The sequence below is a fragment of the Artemia franciscana genome, unplaced genomic scaffold (genome assembly GCF_032884065.1).
Source record: "Artemia franciscana unplaced genomic scaffold, ASM3288406v1 Scaffold_1714, whole genome shotgun sequence".
Classification (NCBI taxonomy): domain Eukaryota; kingdom Metazoa; phylum Arthropoda; class Branchiopoda; order Anostraca; family Artemiidae; genus Artemia; species Artemia franciscana.
The window spans coordinates 15467-41136 of NW_027062929.1; the positions used below are offsets into that span (position 1 = coordinate 15467).

Sequence of the window (25670 nt, forward strand, 5' to 3'; positions counted from 1 at the left end):
TGTAACTGGGACTTGCGCTTATTTTCCCCATCAAGTTTCATCCCGATCCCTCCACTCTAAGTGTTTTCCAAGATTTTAGGTTTCCCCCCTCCAAATCCACCCAATGTCATCAGATCCGGTCGGGATTTAAAATAAGAGCTCTGATACGCAATATCATTCCAAACATCAAATTTCATTAAGATCCAATCACCCGCTCATAAGTTAAAAATACTTCATTTTTTCTATTTTTTCCGAATTAACCGGCCCCCCACCCCCCACCCCCCAGATTGTCAAATCGGGAAAACGACTATTTCTAATTTAATCTGGTCTGGTCCCTGATACCCTTGCCAAATTTCATCGTCCTAGCTTACCTGGAAGTGCCTAAAGTAGCTAAACCGGGACCGACAGACAGACCGACAGACAGACAGACCGACAGAATTGGCGATTGCTATATGTCACTTGTTAAATACCAAGTGCCATAAAAAAAGCGGAGCACCAGGATCACAAAATAGAGCTCGGGGTATTTCTTTGACAAAGACTACGAAATAAGCTTTTTCCCTACCTTATATGGCAGACAACCAAAATGCAAACTATCCAAAATACGAGTAACCGAAGCAGATTTCGTAAAATGGGAAATACTCAACATAGATTCTCGCTTTAAACAACACAAAGAATATATATTCGTACAGGCTAAAAAAAAAGAAGAGAAATGGAGAGGCTGCTCCTAAATTTCATGAATTTGAAGTTAAAGGTAACACATTTAATCCCAATGATGGATTTATCACAATGAAAGAAAAAGAAATTAAAGGTGCTAGTTTTCCCATTGAAGTGAAGGGATATACATAAAAATATACAGAGGCTGTATCACTGCCTAAAAAATCTACACAAAGAGCATACAGTATGGCTGAACTAGAAATAAAAATATTTTGGGAATTGGCTTCTGATGCGTAATTCGGCTTTAGCAAACATAGTTTCTTTGGCTTGCAGCCATTTACCAAGAGGGAGGGGGTAAATAAAAAGAAAACAAAAAGGTTTAACTGTATGTAAAACACAAAAATAGTAAAACAGCAGAAATCTTCATACTTCAACAGACACAAAAATATGGAAGCATCACCCTTCCCCTCCCCCGGTATCCCCTCTTCTGCATGCTTTCCCATTTGCTTAGTTTCAGTGTACCTTTAGCTTTTCGAGATAAGGTTTCAGGGATAACCAAAATGCCCCCTACTCAAAAATTTACAAGAAAATACTCAAATCAAGTTCTAAAATCAGCTAACAACTGTAACTTAAGGCTAGCTGGTAACCTAACTCATAAATTTAGAAAGACCTACGGGGTGTATATGAAAGGGAGACTTGAACAATACAAATTCAGCGGATATTTAAGCAGAAAATCAACAGGAATAGAACAAATGGCACTGAGGCTTGTGTCATTTGGTTCTCTTTAGCTTGCCACTCTAAACTATATATAAATTTACAGGGGCCTAAGGATATTTATAGGAGTCTACACATATGCTAGTAATTCACAACTATTATGCTAGTAATTTCACGTACCATTTTTAATGAATGGTCATCGTAAATACCATTTATTATGGGGGCATTAAAACATGTCAATTAATTCAAACACAAAAGGCTGAATATCCCTCTGTATTTCATCACTATCTTCACAGTAAAACAGCAGAAATCTTCATACTTCAACAGACACAAAAACATGGAAGCATCATCCCTCCCCTCTCCCGGTATCACCTCTTCTGCATGCTTTTCCATTTGCTTAGTTTCAGTGTACCTTTAGCTTTTCGAGATACGGTTTCGGGGATAACCGAAATGCCCCTTACTCAAAAATTTGCAAGAAAATACTCAAATCAAGTTCTAAAATCAGCTAACAACTGTAACTTAAGGCTAGTTGGTAACCTAACTCATAAATTTAGAAAGACCTACGGGGTGCGTATGAAAGAGAGACTTGAACAAAACAAAATCAGCGGATATTTAAGCAGAAAATCAGCAGGAATAGAACAAATGGCACTGAGGCTTGTGTCATTTGGTTCTCTTTAGCTTGCCACTCTAAACTAAATATAAATTTACAGGGGGCCTAAAGATATTTATAGGAGTCTACACATATGCTAGTAATTAAAAACTATTATGCTAGTAATTTCACCTACCATTTTTAATGAATGGTCATCGTAAATACCATTTATTATGGGGGCATTAAAACATGTCCATTAGTTCAAAGACAGAAGGCTGAATATCCCTCTGTATTTCCTCACTATCTTCACAGTAAAACAGCAGAAATCTTCATACTTCAACAGACATAAAAACATGGAGGCATCACCCCTCCCCTCCCTCGGCAGCCTCTCTTCTCCATACTTTTTTCATTTGCTTAGTTTTGTGCCCAACCCTTAATATTTAGGTAATTTTCTCAAGGCTGACGTGTTTAGTACACATACTTCGCTAGTTCTGTTTACACAGCATCCGCCATCTATAGTAATAATGCTACTAAGGTAAATAAGGTTATTCACTTGATGAATTTTTTCATTACCCAACATCAGCTCTTCCACTTTACTTTTTACCATTCTAAGTGGACATTCTTTTTTTAACTAAACACCTAGCTTGTTTAAAAAACAATCATAATAACAAAATTGATTGGTTGTTCTTACAATAATTAATGGTACAACGATACGAATATACACTATCAAAAACAAAAGAAGTTTTTTGGGTCAAATCTTTAGTTGAGGCATAATCTTTAAGATTTCCATGCAAAAGAAACGATCGAGTTTTCCAAATGTTTGGTAAATAATGTGTTTTACCAAATTAAAATTCAACAGTATGTGAAAACAAAAGGCTCAGTAAGCCCTGCTACGGCTTCTCGTGTCCAAAGAAGCGCACCTTTTCTAAAGACAGTAGAGGTATATGACACAAAATATTTTCTATCTTTTGGGTCAGTGTGTTAAAAAATTTTCAATACTTTTTTTTGCTCCAAACTTTCGGTAGACTTTACAGGTATTTCTTTAGAAATTTGCATTTGTGTCTACTATTTTCAAACTGCCTCACCGACAAGAAGCAAACAGATTCTAGTCTAAACAAAGTACATCATCGTTCAGATGATGTACAGATTTCAGATTAAATTCATGTGCTGCGTTTTATTATGCCTCTCAAGCGAGAACAGGAGATAAAAAAAAATAACCTTATGACAGAAACGCCTTTTATTTAGTGTTAGATAGTTTAAATAGTTTTGAAAAGTAAACTATGTCTTTTAGGAAACAATAACAGCGAAATTAGACCCTAAAATTACATAAAACTTCGTCGTTATGCAAATCAAACTTAAAGCACAAAGTAACTAGCCTATCTTGAATGAATAAATAAAACTTGAATCGAAAAAACAAGAGACAGTCAAAGTTTATAAATTAGAAATCACCATGACTTAATAAATGAAACTTGTCACGTAGAGAAATCAATACGAATAAATGTCTTTAAACGAGCAGAAATTATACAATAGAAGTCATTATTTACACAAAAGTTATATTCTTTCTAGAATATGCAAATTTTGGTTTCGAGAGAATTTAAGGAAAGATTAATTTTTTATATGTCAAGGGGTTGTAGGTTCCACCAGGCCAATTTTGCCCTAAATAAAGCATGATCAATTTATATTTTCAATAGAACTAGTTCAAAGCAAACCTAAGACCAAATTTACCATATAAAGTGGCTTGGAAAAATAATTAAATTAAACAAAGTATAATAAAATAAAACACAATTCCTTAAAAATCTCCGCCTCTTCAGTTGAAAAAGCAAGGAATATCAGATCGACGAGACGAGACATACTAGAAGATGAAACCGACAAATAGAGCTGCAGCAAACTAAAAGTATTACATTTGCAGTGTTTGCATGAACATGATTGTAAAAAATTAAAATTACACTTTCTAGTTGGTTTTTTTTTTTTTCACAATTAGTATTAGTGTCTAATATTTACGGAATACTAACAACTCACAAAAGCACCAAGTCGCCAAAGGCGAAAGCAGCCTCTGGGCAGTGTGGTTTCCCATAAGAAAAAAGTGACAAGAATGAGAAGGGAAATTATAAAGACAATAGCCTGATTTCTGTAGGAAGAAAAATACTTAGTAATATGAAGACGTTGTAGATAAAATTTTAAGAGAAGGACTGTGCAGTTTTCGGAAGGCCAAAGGAAATGTCCATCGAATTTTCAATCCAAGTTTAATAACTTAGAGGTAGCCTGAGTCATCAAACGGTTTAGTCTTCAGTCTTATAGATTGTAAGGAGGCGTTTGAGTCATCTGAAATAAGATCTTTACCGAAAGTCATATTCTACAATGGTATGGCAGAAAAAATCTTTCAAATGATTCGTGTTGTGCATCAGAATAACATTGGTGCGGGAAAGGTAGGAAATGCGGAAAAGGTAGGAAAACTGTTTCAAGTTAAATCAGGAGTGAAACAGATTTGCGTTCTATCATAATTTATACAGAGAATTTTAAAGACCCCTTGCCCTAAGGAGCACACTTTGGGCAATGGGAGAACACAAAAAGAATTTAGGAGGTAAAACTCTACTTGACTTAGATTAAGGTGATGATTTATGCATCCTAGATGAAAGTGTGAGAAAATGACGAAGATAAAGAGCGAGAATTTGATCGACCTATCCTCTCCCCTACCCAGAATTAAACTATTCTTCATTTGGGATTTTGGACAGAAGCCAAATTCCTATTTGTAGTGATTTTTGCTTGTTTAAGTTCGATGTGATTATTTAATTTAATTTCTAAAATACATATCGCAGATGTGAATCACTGAGAACACATTTCTCAAGATACCTTTGAAGTTTCAACGAAATTTTTTTTAAGTTTCACTTTAATACCCTTAGCCTTTTTGCAGACCTGTTCCAGAGGCAGAGAGGGGTCATGTCATCACCAGTATTATGGTTATTGGGCTTTTTGACTATGTTGAATAAGATAGTTGTTTCAAATCTTAATCAGAGGTATTGGAAGAGGGCTGCCAAAAAAGGAATAGAAAAGGGCCAAATTATCCTCCAACCCTCTTAATAATATTCCCCACTATACTTCATGAGGATTTAAACTGAATATTGTTAGCTGTTCTTTACATAATGCAGACATGCCTTTTTGACAAGCTGGTTGCACGTAGTATCTTTTGATTCAGTTTGGCATATCTTTCAATATTCTCAATAGTTTTAACTAAAGACCCTTAACCGTTCCGAACACATCCAGAATCAATTGATTGCCTTCAACATCTTTTTCCAAAGCTGTGAGGGGTTCTGTCACCCCTAAAGGCGGAGTTATTTGATCTTTTGACTATGTTGAACAAGATACCTATTTCAAAATTGTGATTGAAACTTTTTGGGGCTAGGACAACTAAAATCAGCGGGCTCACTGCCTGCTGAGAGAGGCCTAACAGCCCTCCAATCCAATCTCCAATCTTCAACATCCCCTTCAACATGTCCTGTTAGTTCCAACTGAAAAGCCTAGACCGTCCTGGTAATTTTGAAGATTCTCCATTCCGATGAGCTAAACATATGTAGTATATTTTGAATTAGCATAGCTTAACCATCAACATTCTCCAGAGCGTCATTCTCCCAAGCTTTTCGGATGCACCCAGAAAAAACTTTTCTCTTTCCCTTAGCAATAAATCCTGTATGTCAACAATTGGCAAATTGCAAAATTTAGTATCTTTTCTCCCGAGTAGTGGGGATATGGCATCCCTGCAGGCATAACTATTAAATCTTTTGACTAATTAAAACGCATTGAAAACTACATATGATCATTTTAAAGGAGAGGAAGGGCCTAAAAAGAGCAAGAAGAAGGAGAGGCTAGTTACCCTCCCATCTCTCTTCAACATTCCCTCAACATACCATGGCAGATTCAACCTATAATACCCTGAGCCATTCAGTAAACGTTGCTGGTATTGCCTTTTCACAAACAAACAAAAAAAATTGATTTGATTTTAGTTGACATACCTCTCAAAATTTCCTTAAGGTTTCGCCTTAATGCTCATAAGCCTTTTAGGTTCGGGATCAAGCATGCGTTTTCAAAATCTGTCACTTGCATAAATTAATGCTCTTGCCCTAGGTCAGGGAGGATACTAAATCTGAAATAGTTATTTGACCTTTGGACTACTATAAACAAAATGGCTATATCAAAACTTTTATTGAATATATTTTTGGAAAAAAAAATGCCGGGGATTGGTTGCCCTCTGATCAATTATAACTCTTTAAAAAGGACATTAAAACTTCTGATTTCCAATCGAACGAGTCCAATTCAAATTTTGCACACCCTTTTCAATATAAAGTTCCTCTGGAAAATATAATAACACATTAAACCTTATGGCTCTTTGCTATAGGCAACGTCATAGCATTGCCTCTTATAGATTGGTTTAATTTAAGTTCTACTAAAATGACTATTTACTTCCCCTTTTCGTAAATTATGTTCCTAATCCTCAAACTTCATAACAACCATATTTGTTTGAAAAAGTCATTTGCCAAAATATCAGTACCCGGGGCCTATTTGTTTTTGTATGCATTCATTATCATCTCTAATGGTTCCTCGCATAGTAAGTACTCTTTCACTTCAAAACTGTAACAAACTTTTCATTTATTTCGACAGCTTTTAGAGTAGCTTTATCAGGGTTTAGCATATTCTGAAAATGTACTGACTATTTATCTTTAACTTTTTCCTGACCGCTAAATGAATCCCCGTTTCTATCTTTCATCAGAACATGTCTAGACTGACGGTTAACTGTAATTTTTTTTTTACCTATTGTACAAATATGCTTATTACGGCTGATTGTACAAATATAGCTCATTATAATACTGTAGAGTTATGAATTCAAATTGAAGAATCTTCCACAACTTAAGAAATTCTACCAAAGGCCTCCATTCCTTCTTAGTTTATATTTTCAAGCTTTCTCCACTTTCCTTACGTAACGGACAGAAATGAAAAACAAAATAGTCAATTATATCTTTATATGAGACTAAATACCATCTAACTAAATACCAGCTGATAATATTTCCATTTTATTCCAATTATTTACCCTTTAGAGTTTGAAAGAAGAATCGGGAATCTAAGGAAAAAGGGAAGCTTCGTCCCGTCTCCCTCGCTTTTAAAAACTATTCTTAAAACTACATGAAGGATTTGCTGCTGGTATGCTGAAGGAAATAATCCTTCTTCATACAAGCCTGAGGTGATCTAGAAACCACAAATCCATTTCTAACTCCTATCATCTTATTTATCTCGTCAAAGCCACTTGAAAATGCCTTGACAAATTGATACCTGGCTTAATTTAACTTCCTTTTAAGATCTCCCAACAGTATTTTACCCTGTGAAATGCAAGGCATTAGTTCATAAACTTGTCACTGAATTCAGTATTGGCACCCTAGTTCCTAAGGAGTCACCAGCTGTAGCTTATGATGATATGATAAATAAATAAAAAAAGACGAAATTACCAGCCGAATTCGCCCTCTCCCCAACCTAAAACCAAACTGTTCTTCTCATAGATCATGACCTACAGAATCTCAAAGTCAAAAAAGTATCACCATACTAAGCAGGTTTCTTCCTACAGAAACTAAGCTAATGCTTCTATAATTACCATACAAATAAACTCAGAATCAGTTGATTGTCTTCGGAATCTTTTTCCAAAGATGTGAGGAGTTTTTTCACCCCAACAGGCCTTACTTAATATAATAACTCTTTAGAGCGAAGTTATTTTATCTTTTGACTATTTTAACCTTAAATCTCATGAGCCATTCGGATACACCCAGGAAAAACATTTCTCCTTTTCTTAATGATAAACCCTGTGTGTAAACACTAGGCAAATTGCAAAATTTACAATCTTTTCCCTAAAGTTGAGGGGGTATAGCATCCCTTGATGGATAGCTATTACACATTCGCGCTAATTTAAACATATTGAATATTAGAAAAGAGGTGATCACTCTAAAGGAGAGAGAGCATCTAAAAAAGGCAAGAAAAAGAGGATGGGGGCTGATTACCTGATTACCAATCTCTCTTCAACATCCCATTAGCTTACCTTGAAAGTTTCAACCTGCAATACCCCGAGTCATTCCATATTCGTAGCTGATATTCAAAATTCACATAATTTATTTTGATTCTGTTTGACATCTCTCTCAAAATATCCTTTAAAGTTTCACCTTAATACTTGAAGCTTTTTTTTAGGTCCGTGATTTTCTTAAAAACCTTAACTGCTAACAATGGGCAATTTGAATAAGTTAGTGCCCTTGGCCTGGGGCTGGGAGGATTTCAAGCCCGGAAGCAGTTATTTGATCTGTGGATTATTTTGGACTAAATGGTTATCTCAAAACTTTCATTGGACGAATTATTGAAAAATAATGTGCCAGAAACTGGTGGCCCTCCGATCAAGTATGACACTTAAAAAGGACACTAGAACTCTTATTTCAAATTGAATGAGTCCCGTCCAAAGCTTGAACCTTTTCTTCAATATGAAATACCTCTGGCAAAAAAATACTAATAATATATTGAATCTTTATGGCTCTTTACTATAGTTATGATACCTCTGATAGATTTGATTTAATTAATTAAAGTTTTATTAAAATTACTACTTACTTCCCCTTTTCTTAAATCCTGTTCCTAATCTTCAAGCTTCACAACCATCATATTTGTTTGAAAAATAATCTACCACATCATCAGCACTCGGGACCTATTTATTTTTGTATCCATTTATTATCATCTCTAAGGCTTTCTCGCATTTTTGCTAAAGATTGTACAATTATGTTTAATACAGGTAGTTACATAATTAGAAAATTGGACAGTTTTGAATTCTGGTTGAATATTCCACGACCTCAGTAATTTTATCAAAGGCCTCCATTTCTCTTTAGTTTATATTTTTAAGCTTTTTCCACATCCCTTATATTCCTTTTAATTTCATGATACTTTTTGTACAACCCCTCTTCTTTTTTGCAAAACAAAGGTGACTTCATGATTAATTCTAGCTGCGTTTCCATCTATCCTTCGTAAGAAATCATCTATAATTTCGCAAACATTTTTCCTAAAATAAAATCATTCCATCTATTGTCTACATTGTATAATTTCAAACTCTCCAATTTAATATTTTACTCTTTGCATACCCCCTATTTTTCCCTCCCCTCTATGTTTGTATACGTAACAGATGGCACTGGCCCTTATCCTGTTTGATTGTTCCAGCATTGTCATTCCAAAATCAGTTATTGTTTTTTATAAATAAAAATTTCTAATAGGGATAAATCCTTTGAATAGACAGTGACAAATTTCATAAAAAAATACTAGGTATTTCGGGGACATATGAAGTGACCGCTGTCAGTCGTAATACTGATTAACGCAGTAAGTAATAGTAGTAACAATACTACTGATGACGCTCACCGCATAAGTGACTAAAATATCATTGTTTTTTGTAAAATTTAGGAAATTATCTAGGTTATTTTTAGCATGAAGATCTAGAGGAGTCATTTACTGTCGCATGGGGATTCTTCATACATATATATGCAAGACCAGATTAGAGAAAATAGTTCGTCCTTTTCCAGTCTTCAGTCAGTCACTGACCAGGTTCAAAACTAGATGGTCTGGATTTCTTTTCTTTTTTATCGGCTATCAAGTCAGAACGTATGATATTTATATGCCCAGAGTGTACAAACCACTCCGGTTGTAAAGTCCGGTTCAGAACTGTCAATCTTAGGCTGGTAAATGAAGCCAACTGGGAAAAAAAACAGAGCCTAAAATATCCATTTAGAAGCGGTATCTAAGTCCCTATCTCCACTTCTTCTGTAGCTTCATCACAGGCTTAAGAAAATACAGAGGCAAATACACACATTTTTTTAATTTTGGGAAAAAATAAGTCTTTTCGTGATTTGGCTTAAATTTGATTTTCGTTTACTTTAGTTTTTGGACAAAATGGATGATAAACATATAATAATGCATATTAATTAAATATATTACAGATTAAATGAATTGATCCCTTTTCCAGAAATTTTTGCCACTTAAAATATTGCTGAGTTTTGTTTCATTTTGCATGAAAAATTACTTTCTCTTTCTATTTGAAAATTTTATTTGTCAATATTTGAAATACCAAAATTAGAGGAAACACCTTTTTTCATGGTTATTAACTTTTTTTAAGTCTTACCTCCCTCAGCTTTCCGTTACTTAGTTGAAAGTCCCATATTTTCATTTACAAAATCTTGATGCAAAATTGTTATTTTCCATAAACAGCTAAATATAAAAATAATTTACAAAATCTTGATGCAAAATTGTTATTTTCCATAAACAGCTAAATATAAAAAAACCAATTATTTCCCAGGAAAAAAAATCAAAAACTGCTCTCTTGATAGACATCAATCAATCCGCTAATATACTAGTTAGGAAGAAATTCAAGTTTTCTAGGAATAAGATATTGATGAGGCTAACAGAATACGGTAGACAAAGAAAAATTCGTAAACTTTCGACCAATTTCATTATAAAAATAATGTTATGAATTTTTCAATAGCAAATCAAAATATTGATTCTCTGAGGATAAGAAATTGTGTGGTAGGAAACCAAACCAGCTTCATTTCAATCTATCTCAACCACCTAAAGTTACCATGAATAACCTTAACAGGCTCCCCGCTCCTATTGTAGAACACCTTCCAATATTGCAGGGCTTCCAAAAAATAAAGGAGTCGATAATAGGAAATTTAGGGACTTTTCCACAAAAAAAAAAGATCTTTGGAACCTTCCTGACATAAAGAAAAGATCAATGGAGACATGATCCAGTTGTTGTTTGCCATAAAAATGACAAAATGAACATCAAACTCGAAATTCAAACCGATGTCACAAAAATAAAAAACGAGGACGGACATCAACAAGCGCCTGTAGTGTCATTATGTTCTGGAAGGACATGGGTAATTTCAAGAGGATATGACTAGTTAGCTTTCCATATGGATCTTCTGATGTTTATTTTTTCCTTGATGTTCATCTATCAAGTTACAAAAAAAAAGAAAAATTCAATGGCAAACACTACAGTTACTGACCATTTTCTGGTCACTAGCCAGTATATTAGAGGGTATTAGCAACACCTAAACAATTTGTTGCGAAAGATAAATTTTGAGACTGTAGTGGTAAACAGTCACTACTCCTGGATTTTGTTAAAATGAGCATATATTTAGCACTGTTATTTTCAAATCCTTTTTTAGTTACTACGGGCCAAAGATCGTTCATATCAATTGCTACTTCGGTGAATTTATTAGTCTATTAAGTGAAGCTGAGATTCAATGCCAAACCCCCAGCAATACACATTTAAAGCAACGAAAACTAAAAACCTGGCAGTTTAAGTGACTCCATGCGATCCCTATATGTCATTTAGTAAATAGCAAGTGCCATAAAAAAAATTATCAGCCGAGTACGTCTAATTAAGTTTCAGCTTTCAATCAAGTTACCAAAAAATATTATACCCCTGTTTAGATCGAAGACACCCAATAATCCCAAGTTATCCAAAACAAAAAATAATTGTTTTCCCGAGGCAAAGAAAGTCAAACCTTTTGTGCAAAAGGGGACTTGAAAGCTGTCTTAGGGATTTTTGGGACCTTCTCCTGTCTTAGGAAGTTTCGTACCATACAAGACATCCATTTAGCTTTACCCAATTAAATACCAGCTAATACAATTTCCGTTTTTATTCCCATTATTTCCCTATTAGGAAATGAAAGAAGAATCGGGAAGCTAAGAAAAAAGAGAAGCTTCGTCCCGTCTCCCTCACTCCTAAAAACTATATGAAGGATTCGCTGCTGATATGCTGAAAGAAATAATCCTTCATCTTACACGCCTGGCAATTCGGGAACCATAAATCTAATTTAATTAGCTAGTTTATCTTCTCGACATTGCTAGAAAAATTCATAAAAAGAAACTTATATCTAGCTAAATTTAATTTTCATTTAAAATCTATCAAAGGTATTTTACCCTGTGAATTGGCATACATTTGTTCAGAAATTAGTCTCTGCAGTCAATATTGACTCCCTTAAGCATAGGAAGTCACTAAAATCATAACAGCGGCTACGCAAAATGATATAGTAAATAGAAACAAGAGCCAAGAGCTCATTCCCACCAAATTTCATTACGATCTCTCCACTCTAAGCGTTTTCCAAGATTTACAGTTTCCTCCTCTAACTCCCCCCAATGTCATAAGACCTGGTCAGGATTTAAAATATGAACTTTGAGAAACGAGGTCCTTCTATATATCAAATTTCATTAGGATTCAATCACCCGTTCTTAACTTTAAAATGTCATTTTTTTCAATTTTTCCAAATTACCAAATTACCGAAATAGGTTTCCCAAAAGTCCCCCAAGACAGCAGTTCTGGTCTGTATATGTCAATCACTTATCTAGGAATTGTTCTTCTTCTACTAACCAAGTTTCATCCCGATCTCTCCTTTCTAAGCGTTTCCCAAGATTTCCGGTTTCCCCCTCCAACTTCCCCCAATGTCACTGGATCCGGTCGGGATTTGAAATAAGAGCTCTGAAATGCAATATCCTTCTAAATATCAAATTTTATTAAGATCCAATCACCAGTTCATATGTTAAAAATACCTAATTTTTTCTAATTTTCCGAATTAGCTGTCCCCCTACTAACCCCCCCCCCCCCTCCCAGATGGTTGAATCCGAGAAAGGGCTATATCTAATTTAATTTGGTCTAGTCCCTGATACACCTGCCAAATTTCATCGTCCAAGCTTACGATGGGCAAAACAAGACAGACAGACCGACAGAAATTGCGATCCCTATATTTAATTAAGTAAATACCAAGTGCCATAAAAAAAATTACCAGCCGAGTACGTCTAATTAAGTTTCAGATTTCAATCAAGTTATTATACCCCTGTTTAGATCGAAGACACCCAATAATCCCAAGTTATCCAAAACAAACAATTATTGTTTTCCCGAGATGTTTACTACCTCATATTCCACACCGTCAATGTCATCGGATTGGGGTTTGGTGAGTTTCTTCTCTCCTAAAAACATGCTGCCATCATCACTATTCTGCATTTTCTACTTTTTCAATAGATAACGTTCGTCTTCTTTGAAATTTGGACTCTTTTCCAATTTACGGTGACTCTTTTCCTCAACTGAAAGGGCACAAAATTGTTGGTAATTAAACGGTACTGTTTTAATACTACTACTACTACTACTAATAACTCACTGCAGCACCAAGCCGCCTGAGGCCAACACAGCTACGCACGCTCCTCCTCCAACCTAATCTATTTAAAGCCTCCCTCTTTACACCCTCCCAGGAAGTTCCCATTTCCTTTAAATCCTTATTTATGACATCCTCCCAACCCAGACAAGGACGACCTGCTTTCCGTGTAGCCCCAGACGGTTGGCCAAAAAGGACAATCTTCGGTAATCTGTCATCCTTCATCCTCAGAACGTGGCTTAGCCATCTCAACCTTTCTTTCATTATAGCCCCAGAAAGCGGGATTGAACCACACTTTTCGTACAACCTACTGTTTGAAATACGGTCAGTCAGCCGGGTACCCAGAACAATCCGTAGGCAATTTCTCTGGAAAACATCTAGTAAATTTTCATCTGCTTTTCGGAGTGTCCATGCTTCAGAGCCATATTTGACCACTGTCATCACTGTAGCTTCCAATATTCTAATCTTGGTTTGTAGGCTTATCTTTCTATTCTTCCAAACTTTTTTTAACTGTGAAAAAACACCCTGAGCTTTAGCTATTCTACTTTTAACATCTTCACTGCTCCCACCATCTTTACTAATAATACTACCAAGGTAACTGAAGCTCCCAACCTGATCAATCTTTTCGTTACCTAAGGTCACCTGTTCATCTTCACTTATTCCTAACCTTAGTGACTTAGTCTTCTTAACATTAATTTTCAAGCCTATTTTAGCACCCTGAACTCGTAAAACCTCTAAAAATTCATTCATTTTGCTCCCACTTTCATCTAATATGCTTAAATCATCAGCATAATCTAAGTCCAGGAGCGTTCTTCCTCCCCATTTAATTCCATGGTCTCCAATTGCCTTTCCTGTGCTCCTTAAGACGAAGTCCATCAAAATGATCCATATAAAGGGGGATAGAACACAACCCTGCTTAACTCCTGATTTAATACAAAACCAGTTGCTAACCTCATTTCCTACCTTAACCGCAGCAGTATTATTCTCGTACATAGCGCAAATCACTTTAATGTATTTTTCTGGTATACCATATAACGATAAGACCTTTGTTAACGCTGTTCCATCAACAGAATCGAAAGCTTGCTCATAATCGATAAAACTAAGGACCAAAGGTGTTTGACAACGAAGGGACTTCTCAATTATTAACCTAAGAGTGAAAACATGGTCGACACATCCTCTACCTTTTCTAAAACCGCATTGTTCTTCCCTTAAAACTTTGTCTACAGCATGTCTCAGTCTAAAAAGTATCATATTAGTCAGTAATTTGCTACCTACAGAGACCAGACTAATGCCTCGATAATTCCGACATTCACTCTTGTCACCTTTCTTATACAGTGGTTTAATTAAGGTTTTCCTAAAATCATTGGGTACTTCCCCTTTTTCAAAAATCATGTTCATAATCTTCAGTAGCTTATTCCTAACCTCAGAGCCACCATATTTAAGGAACTCATTAATCATACTATCAGCACCTGGGGCCTTCTTATTTTTTAATCCTTCTAGTACTGTCGCTAATTCTTCCTCACTAAACAAATCTTCCTTCACATCCAAGGTATCACAAACTTTTTCATTTTCATCTATATCTTTTCCTGCAACTGTATCTCGGTTTAGCACATTCTCAAAATGTTCCACCCATCTTTCTTTAACTTTTTCCTTATCACTAATTGTGACCCCATTTCTATCTTTAACTGGGACTAGTCCGGATCGGCTACTCCCTTTCAATTTATTAACATGCCAGTATAATATTTTACTATTATGCCGTCTAGCCGCATCTTCCAGATCCTCAGCAATTTTATCCATCGCCTCCATTTCACATCTCCTTAGTTCATATTTTAATGCTTTCTCCACTTTCTTTACATTCCTTTTGTTTTCATACGACCTATCGCTCAGATAATTCTTATACAAACCCCTTCTACTCTCTATTAAACCTAAAGCTTTTTCACTAATATTCCTAGTTGCTGTCTTAGCACTCTTCCCTAGGACACCATCAGCAACTTCACAAATTGTTTTTCTGAAATTATTCCATCCATCTTCCACATTGTCAAATTTTAAACCCTCAAGTTTAGTACTCAACTTTTCCTGGAATTTTTTTCTCAAATTTTCATCCTGAAGTCTACCAACATCATAACTTCCCGGGAGGGAGTTACTCTTCCGAAATTTCAGCTTTAAATTAACCTTAGACACTACTAGATGGTGATCTTTACTTTTAACATCAATAACGGCACTCCTATACACCCTAGTATCTTGTATTGATCCTGCTAGTCTTCTGTTTACAATAACATAATCAATAAGGTTTGCTGTCTTACCATCACGTGAATACCATGTCAACTTATGGGCCATTTTGTGACCAAACACCGTATTGGTTATAACTAGGTTGTTATACCTACAAAATTGCAAAAGCCTATAGCCATTACTGTTTTCTTTTCCTACACCAAAATTACCTAGGCTAGGATACCATCTATCCCTATTTCTACCAACCTGGGCATTAAAATCTCCTAGCAAAAACACCATATTTCTACCTGGTACCCTGTCTATTTGCTCCTGTAACTGTAAGTAAAATTCATCTGAGTCACTAGAATCACCATCAGTTGGTTCAATGGGGGCATATACTACTATAACTGATACCCTAAACTTTTTAGTCATAAAATGAGTAATTAGTATTCTATTATTAATACCTTCCCAGCCTAAACAAGACTTAGCAGCTTCCTTATTCATCATGAGCCCTACTCCCTGTCTATGTACCCCATCCTTCCTGCCTGAGTAAACAAATTCTATGTCACCTAACTTCATGCTTCCTACCCCTGGGATATGAGTTTCTGAAACTCCTAATAAATCCAGTTCAAACCGTCTGAATTCGTCAGTCAAAATGTCGATGCGATAGTCATTTTTTAACGTCGTAACATTCCAAGTTCCAATTTTCATGTTCTTTAAATCTTTGAAATTATTTTGGCCTCAAGAAAAGCAGTGATCCCGGATACCAGTGCAGGATGGGGACCAACATATCTTCTCAAGTCTACACCGAAGCGCTTAAGCAAGCTTAGAACCGGACAGCAAGAAGTCCCTGGGACCTCCAGTAAGTTGGAGGCTTTGTGCAATCCTGGGCCCATCTTGGTCACAACATGGTTTTCAGCACTTGGCGATGCTCTTCTATCAACAAGAGTCGAAATCCTGCACAGACAGTCCCAAGCCTATTACCTCCGACTCATTATATATTCATGCCTACAAATATTATGCTACTACGGGGAGGCAGCCCATAGTAGATAAATTAGCTAGGAAGAGGTTTTTCAGCCCGAAAACGCCCATCAAAACAAACCAAGCCCAGAAAATTATCCAATAATCAGAATCCCGTACGAGTGCTGTGTTGTTTACTAGGCTATAATTTCCTCGAGGGGCGCCACTCCTCAAGTGGGAAAAATTGACCGCAAGTTTCCCAGTCTTGCAGGTACCCCGAAAGGGTCGAGGCAGCCCTTTACAGAGGCCGTTGTCCATAAATCTGGATCTTACGCCCTGCCGCAGTTGTCCTCCTATAGAGGATCCTCCCACGATGGTGTTCTGCTTCACCATGCAATTTAACCCATTACTGGGAGAAGGTTTGTAACTCATCTGACGCGTGAACACGGCAGTTGGCCCTGCTGAGTGTACATTTGAGGGGCCTTCTTCCTCCTCCACCTGAAATTATGACCCCCAGGGGAGGGTTTCCCAGTTTCTATTATGGGCCCCACTGGGACAAGGTCCTACTTGGCCTAAGCCTCCTATGGAGCTACTCTACCTATCTATAGGGCTTACATATATACATATATATATATATATATATATATATATATATATATATATATATATATATATATATATATATATATACACATACATATACATACACACATACATATACACATACACACATATAAACATACATACACATATACTCACTAACGTGCAAATATATACCCTGAATTGGTATAGGCTAGGTCTGTATATGGTGAATATTAATTTCCTTTCTGATGCAAATGCACAATAACTTTGGATTCAGGATGCAATTCTGACTATAGAGATAAGTATTTTTCTTACTTGAAGTGTATGTGCAGAATTAGAAATTCTGCTGGTACTACAAAAGTAGACCTAAGTAGCCAATTTAGCCTGTCTGAAACATCTCACAAGCCAACACCTTATAAAAAACACCTTTGATAATTTAAATGAATAAGAAAACTTATTAGAAATTCTGCTGATACTGCAAAAGTAGACCTAAGTAGCCAATTTAGCCTGTTTGAAACATCTCACAAGCCAACACCCTATAGAAAACACCTTTGAGAATTTAAATGAAGAAGAAAACTTATTAGAGACTCTGCTAATACTGCAAAAGTAGACCTAAGTATCCAATTTAGCCTGTTTGAAACATCTCACAAGCCAACACCCTATAGAAAACACCTTTGACAATTTAAATGAATAAGAAAACTAGTTAAAAACTCTGCTAATACTGCAAAAGTAGACCTAAGTATCCAATTTAGCCTGTTTGAAACATCTCACAAGCCAACACCCTATAGAAAACACCTTTGACAATTTAAATGAATAAGAAAACTAGTTAAAAACTCTGCTAATACTGCAAAAGTAGACCTAAGTAGCCAATTTAGCCTGTTTGAAGCATCTCACAAGCCGACACCCTATAGAAAAACACCTTTGACAATTTAAATGAATAAGAAAACTAGTTAAAAACTCTGCTAATACTGCAAAAGTAGACCTAAGTATCCAATTTAGCCTGTTTGAAACATCTCACAAGCCAACACCCTATAGAAAACACCTTTGACAATTTAAATGAATAAGAAAACTAGTTAAAAACTCTGCTAATACTGCAAAAGTAGACCTAAGTATCCAATTTAGCCTGTTTGAAACATCTCACAAGCCAACACCCTATAGAAAACACCTTTGACAATTTAAATGAATAAGAAAACTAGTTAAAAACTCTGCTAATACTGCAAAAGTAGACCTAAGTAGCCAATTTAGCCTGTTTGAAACATCTCAACAACTTCTTATTGGACTTCTTTCTTCTTCTTATTGAACTTCTAGATAGTTCAAGAAACTTAGTCTTCTTGACATTAATTTTAAAGCCTGTTGTATATTGGCTCCTCGAGCTCCGAAAAACTCTAATAATCATTCATTTTGCTAATATCTTCATTTAAGATGCTAAAGTTATCAGGATAACCTAAGTCAAGAAGAATTAATCTTCCGAATAGATACCATGCTCTCCCGTAGTCTTCGACAAGTTTCTTAGGACGAGATTCATAAAAATAATCCATAGAAATGGGGATAGAAAGCAACGCTACTTAGCACCTGATTTAACACAAAGCCAGCTACTAGGACCTTGGCTAAATCTCTTCATTCGGTTGAATCAAGCACTTAATCGTAATTTTTAAAGTAAAAGATTAAAGGGTTTGAGATACCTCGGGCATTCTGAATGAATCGAAAAGCAATAATACTAAGTAATTTGCATCCAAAGAACAGGATAATCCCTCTATAATTACCATACTCATTCTTACCATCTTTATTATAGAAGAATTTAAATAGTTTTCCACAATCGTTGTGTGCTGTTCTTTTACCAAAAACAGTTTTCTTAAAATTGCTGTGTGCTCTTCATTCTCCAAAATTATACAACACACAAATTTTACAACTGAAAGTAAGGAACAGTATCAAACTAAAAACGAGCTTAAATAATAACTAATATGATAGGGTTCTTCCCCCTCCTCAAGAACTTACTCTTTATGCAAGTTTTTTTAACAACATTTAAAAAAGGCTAATTATTCTTCATTCAACAGTCCTTGTGTTTCAGGAATGGATCTTAAAGAATTCAAACTTAGCGTAAAGAGCGGGGTTTAGGGGAGAGACTATTTTCATTGTATTTGGACTTCCTGGAAAGATTTCCACAGAAGGGGGAATTTCCCGAGTGACAGAGAAAATGGTTAAAATTTAAAAATTATTTTTCAAATGTGCTAAGTAATAATTTTTAGGTCAAATTGGCCGCAAGAAATTTTATGGTACGGGGGGGGGGGTTAAGAAAAGAGGGGCTCAATGTGACAGGGGAAGTATTTCTTGGAGGGCGATCCAAATTTATTGGCATTATTTGAACAAGAGATCATATGGCACTTGTGACGAGGTCGGAAGAGCCAAGCTTAATGCCGGTCGGGATTTAAAATAAAAGCTCTAAGACACAAGGTCCTTCTAAAAGTCAAACTTCATTAAGATCCGATCACGCACTCATAAGTTAAAAATACCTCATTTTTTCAAATTTTTTCTCTGCCCTCAGCCTCCGGGATGGTCGAATCGGGGAAAACAACTTTATCGAGTTAATTTGTGCATGTCCCTGACACGCCTACCAATGTTCATCGTGCTAGCACGTCCAGATGCACCGAACTCGCCAAAGCACTGGAAATCTCTCCAACTCCCCCAAAGAGAGTGGATCCATTCCAATTATGTCAATCACGTATCTAAAACTTGTGATTATTCTTCCCATTAAGTTTCATCCCGATCCCTCCACTCTAACGTTTTCCAAAATTTCCGGTTCCCAAGATTTCTGTTTCCCCCCTCCAACCCCCTATGTCCCTGGATCCAATTTGAATTGAACAAGATGCATCTGAGACATACGATCCTTCTATATATCAAGTTTCTTTAACATCCGATCACCCATTCGTAAGACAAAGATACCTCAATTTTCACGTTTTCCAAGAATTCCGGTCCCCCCCTCCAACTCCCCCAATGTCAATGGATCTGGTCAGGATTTAGAATGAGAGCTCTAAAGCACAAAATCCTTCTAAATATCAAATTTCATTAAGATCTGATCACCTGTTCGTAAGTAACAAATACCTCATTTTTTCAAATTTTTCCGAATTGCCCCCCCCCCCCCCCAACTCCACAAAAGAGAGCGAATCCGGTCTGGTTATGTCAGTCACATATATTGGACTTGTGCTTATTCTTCCCACCAAGTTTCATCCTGATCTCTCCGCTTTAAGCGTTTTCCAGGATTTCCAGTCCCCCCCCTCAACTCCAACCCCAAATGACGCAGGATCCAGTCGGGGTTTAAAAGAAGAGATCTAAGTTGGGGGCTCCTTCTAAATAAGAAATTTCATTAAGATCCGATCACTCCTTCGTAAGTTAAAAATACCTCATTTTTTCTAATTTTTCAGAATTAACCCCCCCCCCCCTCTCGAACTATCCCAAAGAGAGCAGATCCATTTCGGTTATGTCAATCACGTATCTAGGACTTGTGATTATTTTTCCCACCAAGTTTCATCCCAATCCCTCCACCCAAAGCGTTTTCCAAGATTTTAGGCCCCCCACCCCAACTCCCCCTAATGTCACCAGATCCAGTCAGAATTTAAAATAAGAGCTCTGAGACACGATATCCTTCTAAATATCAAAGTTGATTCAGATCCGATCACCCGTTCGTAAGTTAAAAATACTTCATTCTTTCTAATTTTTCTGAATTGACCGTCCCCCCACTCCCCCCCAGAAGGTCAACTCGGGGAAAAGACTATTTTTAATTTAATCTGATCTGGTTTCTGATACGCCAGCCAAATTTCATCGTCCTAGCTTATCTGGAAGTGCCTAAACTAGCAAAACCGGGACAGACAGACAGACCGACAGAATTTGCGATCACTATATGTCCCTTGGTAAATACCAAGTTCCATAAAAACGGTCATAAATTAAATAAAAGAACAAGTTTTTTCAACTGAAAAAAATTAGTAACATTTGAACTCAAAATGAACAAAAATTATCCTGTTTATGAAGAGGTGTCCCCTCCTTAATACCGTATTCTTTACCATAAGGTTTAACTGCTGTTTTCGATTTGTTTCATTCGTTTTCATTTTGTATTATTTTGACGTATATATTTAGGATTATTTGACTCTCTCACAACTCTACTTTTTAAACGACAAAAAACTTTAAGAGTAAAGAGTGGGGCGTTGAAGAGGGGAAAGCCCCTTTCACATACGGAATAATTTCTGTTCATTTTAAGTTTTAATGTCGCTCCTTAGTTTAACTTTTTAAGAAAAACTTTTTTTTTTATATTTAATTATATAAAAAAAAGAACCTGTCATACTAACCGTGTTTCAAACAACAAGCTGTAGGCAAAATTGGATTATATACAGCTTTGAAGTGTTAGAATGAGAGAAAAGTTAAGATGAAATTAAAACCTTGCTCCCGGGGCTATGGGGGGGTCATGTTATATCCAAAGGCATAGTTATTGGGCCTTTCAATTATGATGAACTAAACGGCTATCCCGAATTTTAATCGGATGTTTAGACGAAAAGGGGGCGGGAGAGGGGGCCTAATTGCCCTCCAATTTTTTCGGTCACTTAAAAAGGGTACTCCTACTTATAATTAAATTAAAAACAAGAAGAGCTAAGAGCCAAGAGCTCATATGGTATGAGCTTTAACAAAATTCTAAGAATCAATAGATTGATTTAAAAGGAAAATCAGAGGCTTAATGCCGGTAAGGATTTAAAATAAGAGCTCTGAGTCACGATGTCCTTCTAAATATCAAAATTCATTAAGATCCAATCACCCACTCGTAAGTTATAAACACCTCATTTTTTCTAATTTTTCCTCTCCCTTTAGCCCCCAGATGGTCGAATCTGGGAAAACGACTTTATCAAGTCAATTTGTGAAGCTCCCTGACACGCCTACAAATCACAACCCCTCCCCCCAACTCCCCCAAAGAGAGCAAATCCATTACGGTTACGCCAATCAAGTATCAAGGATATTTGCTTATTCTATCCACCAAGCTTCATCCCGATTCCTCCATTCCAAGCGTTTTCCAAGATTTCTCCCTCCAACTCCCCCCGATGTCAACAGATCTGGTCGGGATTTCAAATAAGAGCTCTGAGACATGAATTCCTTTTAAATATTAAATTTCATTAAGATCCGGTCACCCGTTCTTAAGTTAAAAATACATCAATTTTTCTAATTTTTTCAAAATAACACTCCCCCCCCCTCAGCTCCTCCAAAGAGAACGGATCCATTCCAGTTATGGTAATCACGTATCTAGAACTTGTGCTTATTTTTCCCAATCTCTGATCCCTGATCCCGATCGATCTGAAAATTAAAGGGGAGGGTAAGATTAAGGAATAGCGGATCTTCATGTAAAATGTGGTAGCTACATTTATTCTGCATATTATGAAGTAAGAATCGTTTATTTTATAGGTAATTAACATAGGCCTAGCTAAGAAATAGAAATGATTGTAAAGTCAGAAAACCACTGTGAATCCAAATGTTACATTAAGTTTACCAGAACTTCCTCTCCCTAATGCGGGACTCCCAATACATCATGAAATTGCTATTTTAAGAGAGAGTATATACCTTAACCCATAAATGGAAGTCGTATGTCCAAAACTACTCCTTAATTGGTAGGAATAGTGTATAAAACTAAGTTAGGTCATATATTCGGCCCACAAGAAAATATTCTTTCCAACCTACTTACACCACAAGACTTTTTTCTACCTTTTTTGGTATTGAAATAAACCAACAGCTGAACCAATTCAAGATCAACTGATAGTGTCTCGCAGATGACTAATAATTAGGTAAATCCGTTACTGTTTGTTTGCGGGACCTCTTTGAGACATTAATTTATTGTAAGGTCATTCTTTGCAAAAAAAACTTTAAACCTTCGAGAATTTTTAAGTTTTCACCCTTCGAATATTAATAGCCCCCCAAAATAGATAAATAAGTATTAATAACTCCTTAAAATTAATTATTATCAAAATTTTCTATTATCATACTTATTAAAAAAAAAGAACGAAAAAGGGCAAATTAGAATCGCAGCAGATTTGAAGGTGTTCAAACCTCATGGTCTCCTTTAACGGTTCCTCGAAAGGATCCCCCTTTAAAGATCTCTCGACGGTGGCCACTCCCATGAAAAGTTGGGGTTCATCTTTTAAATCAAATGGATCACAAGTTGTCTAGTACAGGATTCATTATTCCATTTAACTGCTTGTCCCCAGTGGAGCATCCCAAAATACTCTTTGAGGTCTCGTTCCTTTTTCAGCTATAATCAACAGCCTTGATAAGGAATTTCCCGAGTTATAGAAATGGATTGATGCTTTCACGGTATCTGAAAACTTTCAAAGAAATTTTATGATGCCTTGGAATAAGACACGAAAGTAAACCCTTCTAAATCGACGATAATCCCAATATATTTCCTTGAATCTCCTCTTTTCCTTAATCCTATATCTCCTGATATTTCTGGGTCCTCCCTGAAATTACTTGTTGTCACAGCTTCTTATGATTCCAAAAGGAATGTCCATATTAACAATACTATCCTAAAGCATCTATGTCTTTGCTTAAGCTCCTGAATAAAATTTGTGTCAACCTTCAGATTCGTTAAGAATTTATACCTTATTTCTAAATCCGCATCTTAATTAGGTTTCTCCAGTTTGGCATCATTACATTTCGTGGGAAGTCAGATAATATTAAATTTATTCAAAGAAGAGCCTTGAGAATAATTTTCTAAGAAGATGAAGTTCCATTCTTTTCTTCTCAAATACATTTAGTTTAAAAGAAGTTAAGACGGAGAGGTAGTTTGTGCCTCCGTTTTCAAAAAATGCGCTACAAAAGCTTTTCATGGATTATAATGAACACAAAAGAGCCTCCTTACTCAGACCTGATCACTCCTGGACCGTCTCTCAGTCTGTTCTTATCTTAGATAACTTCGAAGACCACACAGCCTTTCCATGACGAAAATAAAACTGTTCAAAATAGGGATGAAACCTTTTTATTGACAGTGAACAGATATAAATTTAACTGGATATTTCGAACACATATACAGTGTTCATCATCAACAGTAAAACTCAACTTAAAACTAAAGTAAAACTACAGTAAAATTTTAGATTTTTTATATGAAATTTTATATCTGTTCACTGTCGATAAAAAGGTTTCATCCCTATTTTGAACTGTTTTACTTTTGTTCTTATCTTATTTTTCAACTTAAAAGTACGAAATCGAAATGCCTTTATATCAGTAAAAATATTAACAAAACTTGCAACTAATTTACTGCTTGTGGTTTATAAATATTCGCTAATCTGCTCCCTTTTTTTTAGCTTTAATTGGCTCTTTTTGAATTTGCCGGTCTAATCTGTTTTAATTTTCATGACATGCTATGGCCCGTATATGTGTATACAAGTTTTTTAATCTTTTATTTAACTGTTATTTCTAGAAATTTTGCTAAAACGACGGTGCATTATTTTGCCATTTATGCATGTGTAAGCATCTATAAACCTTTTTTTTTATGGTTTTAGCTGTTTACCCTTTTTAAAATTTTTGATTTTTTGTTTTGAGCCCAAAATACAAGTTAGGCTCAGCCAGGCTTGGGATAGTTACTCAAAAAATGATAGACCTTATCTAGATGATGTTTGCATTTATTAAAAAATTTATATTTTGCAATAAAAACTTTTAAATATTTAAAAATAAGACCTATAAGATACGGTGTTGTGCTTCAACTAATTCATTGCCTATGAATGCGCAAACACATCCTGTGAACGTAAAAAGTCAATCCTAGGTTTCTTCTTTAAATTTCTTTTAATAAACAAAATTATTTTAGTATGTACATTATTTTTCTGACTGAAAACAAAGGGCGAATTCGCACCAACAATTTCACTAGTAATTTTATATTTTATTTTGATGGATATTTTGAGACATCTTCGGTTAGACATAAAAATGAAAAAATTATAGCCATAATCTGTCTGTGTAAGCCCTTAAATACGCTTACTTTCAATTCAAGTTATAATTACATAGAGAACTGCAATATGAATTTTTACAAATAATTTATTCTCTGCTAACGTTTTTCTTAAAAAATAAAACTTCTTAATTGAGATTGATTCTCAGAGTTGCGAGTGAGTGTACCTGTCACACCAAAACTAGTAGCCTCCCCGTAATGCCTAGTCCAAATTGAAATAGTGGAACTTCTTTTGAGAGCAAATAGCAGAGAGCGAAACCAGCTGTTGCTCAAAATAATAGGAGAAAATAAGAAAAGTATAAATTATAAATAATAAAATTACAAGGTGAAATAATAAAATTACCAGGCGACTACGTCTCAATAAGTTTCAGCTTTCAATCAAGTTACCAAAAGACCATACCCCTGTTTAGATCCAAGACACTCAATAAGCCTCTAGTTATAATAATAATAATAAATAGAAAAAAACTGTCCCCAATTTACGGCAACTACCTTATATTCTACACCTCCATAGACTATTGGTATGACATTGGATGTAAGCGAGTCTCTTCTTCTCTCCTAATAACATGCTCCCATCATCACTGTTCTCCATTTCTGACTTTTTGGATAAACCCTGCTTTTCTTCTTTGAAATTCGAATTATTTTCTATATACTGTGAGACTCTTTCCCATGACTGAAAAAGAAAAAGAAATGTTGTAAGCAGTCCTGTTCTACTGGTTCACAAAATATACATCAATGAACATTTACAGCTTAGTGGTGGCACTACTAAAGTACAATTATAGTTCAGAAATCCACTGTGAATCCAAATATAACATTA

The 25670-nt window shown here is 35.6% G+C and overlaps 1 long non-coding RNA gene across 1 annotated transcript in view; it reads right to left on the bottom strand.

The window, feature by feature from the left end:
* Positions 1 to 1111: 1111 nt before the first annotated feature.
* The window catches only part of LOC136042676 (uncharacterized), a 47392-nt gene continuing 22833 nt past the window's right edge, over positions 1112 to 25670 (bottom strand). Inside the window, exons 3-5 of the long non-coding RNA XR_010621386.1 lie at positions 25346 to 25526; positions 12906 to 13075; positions 1112 to 3788 (exon numbers count right to left, since the gene is read on the bottom strand). This is a non-coding gene — a long non-coding RNA (uncharacterized LOC136042676). The remainder of the gene's footprint in view (positions 3789 to 12905; positions 13076 to 25345; positions 25527 to 25670) is intronic.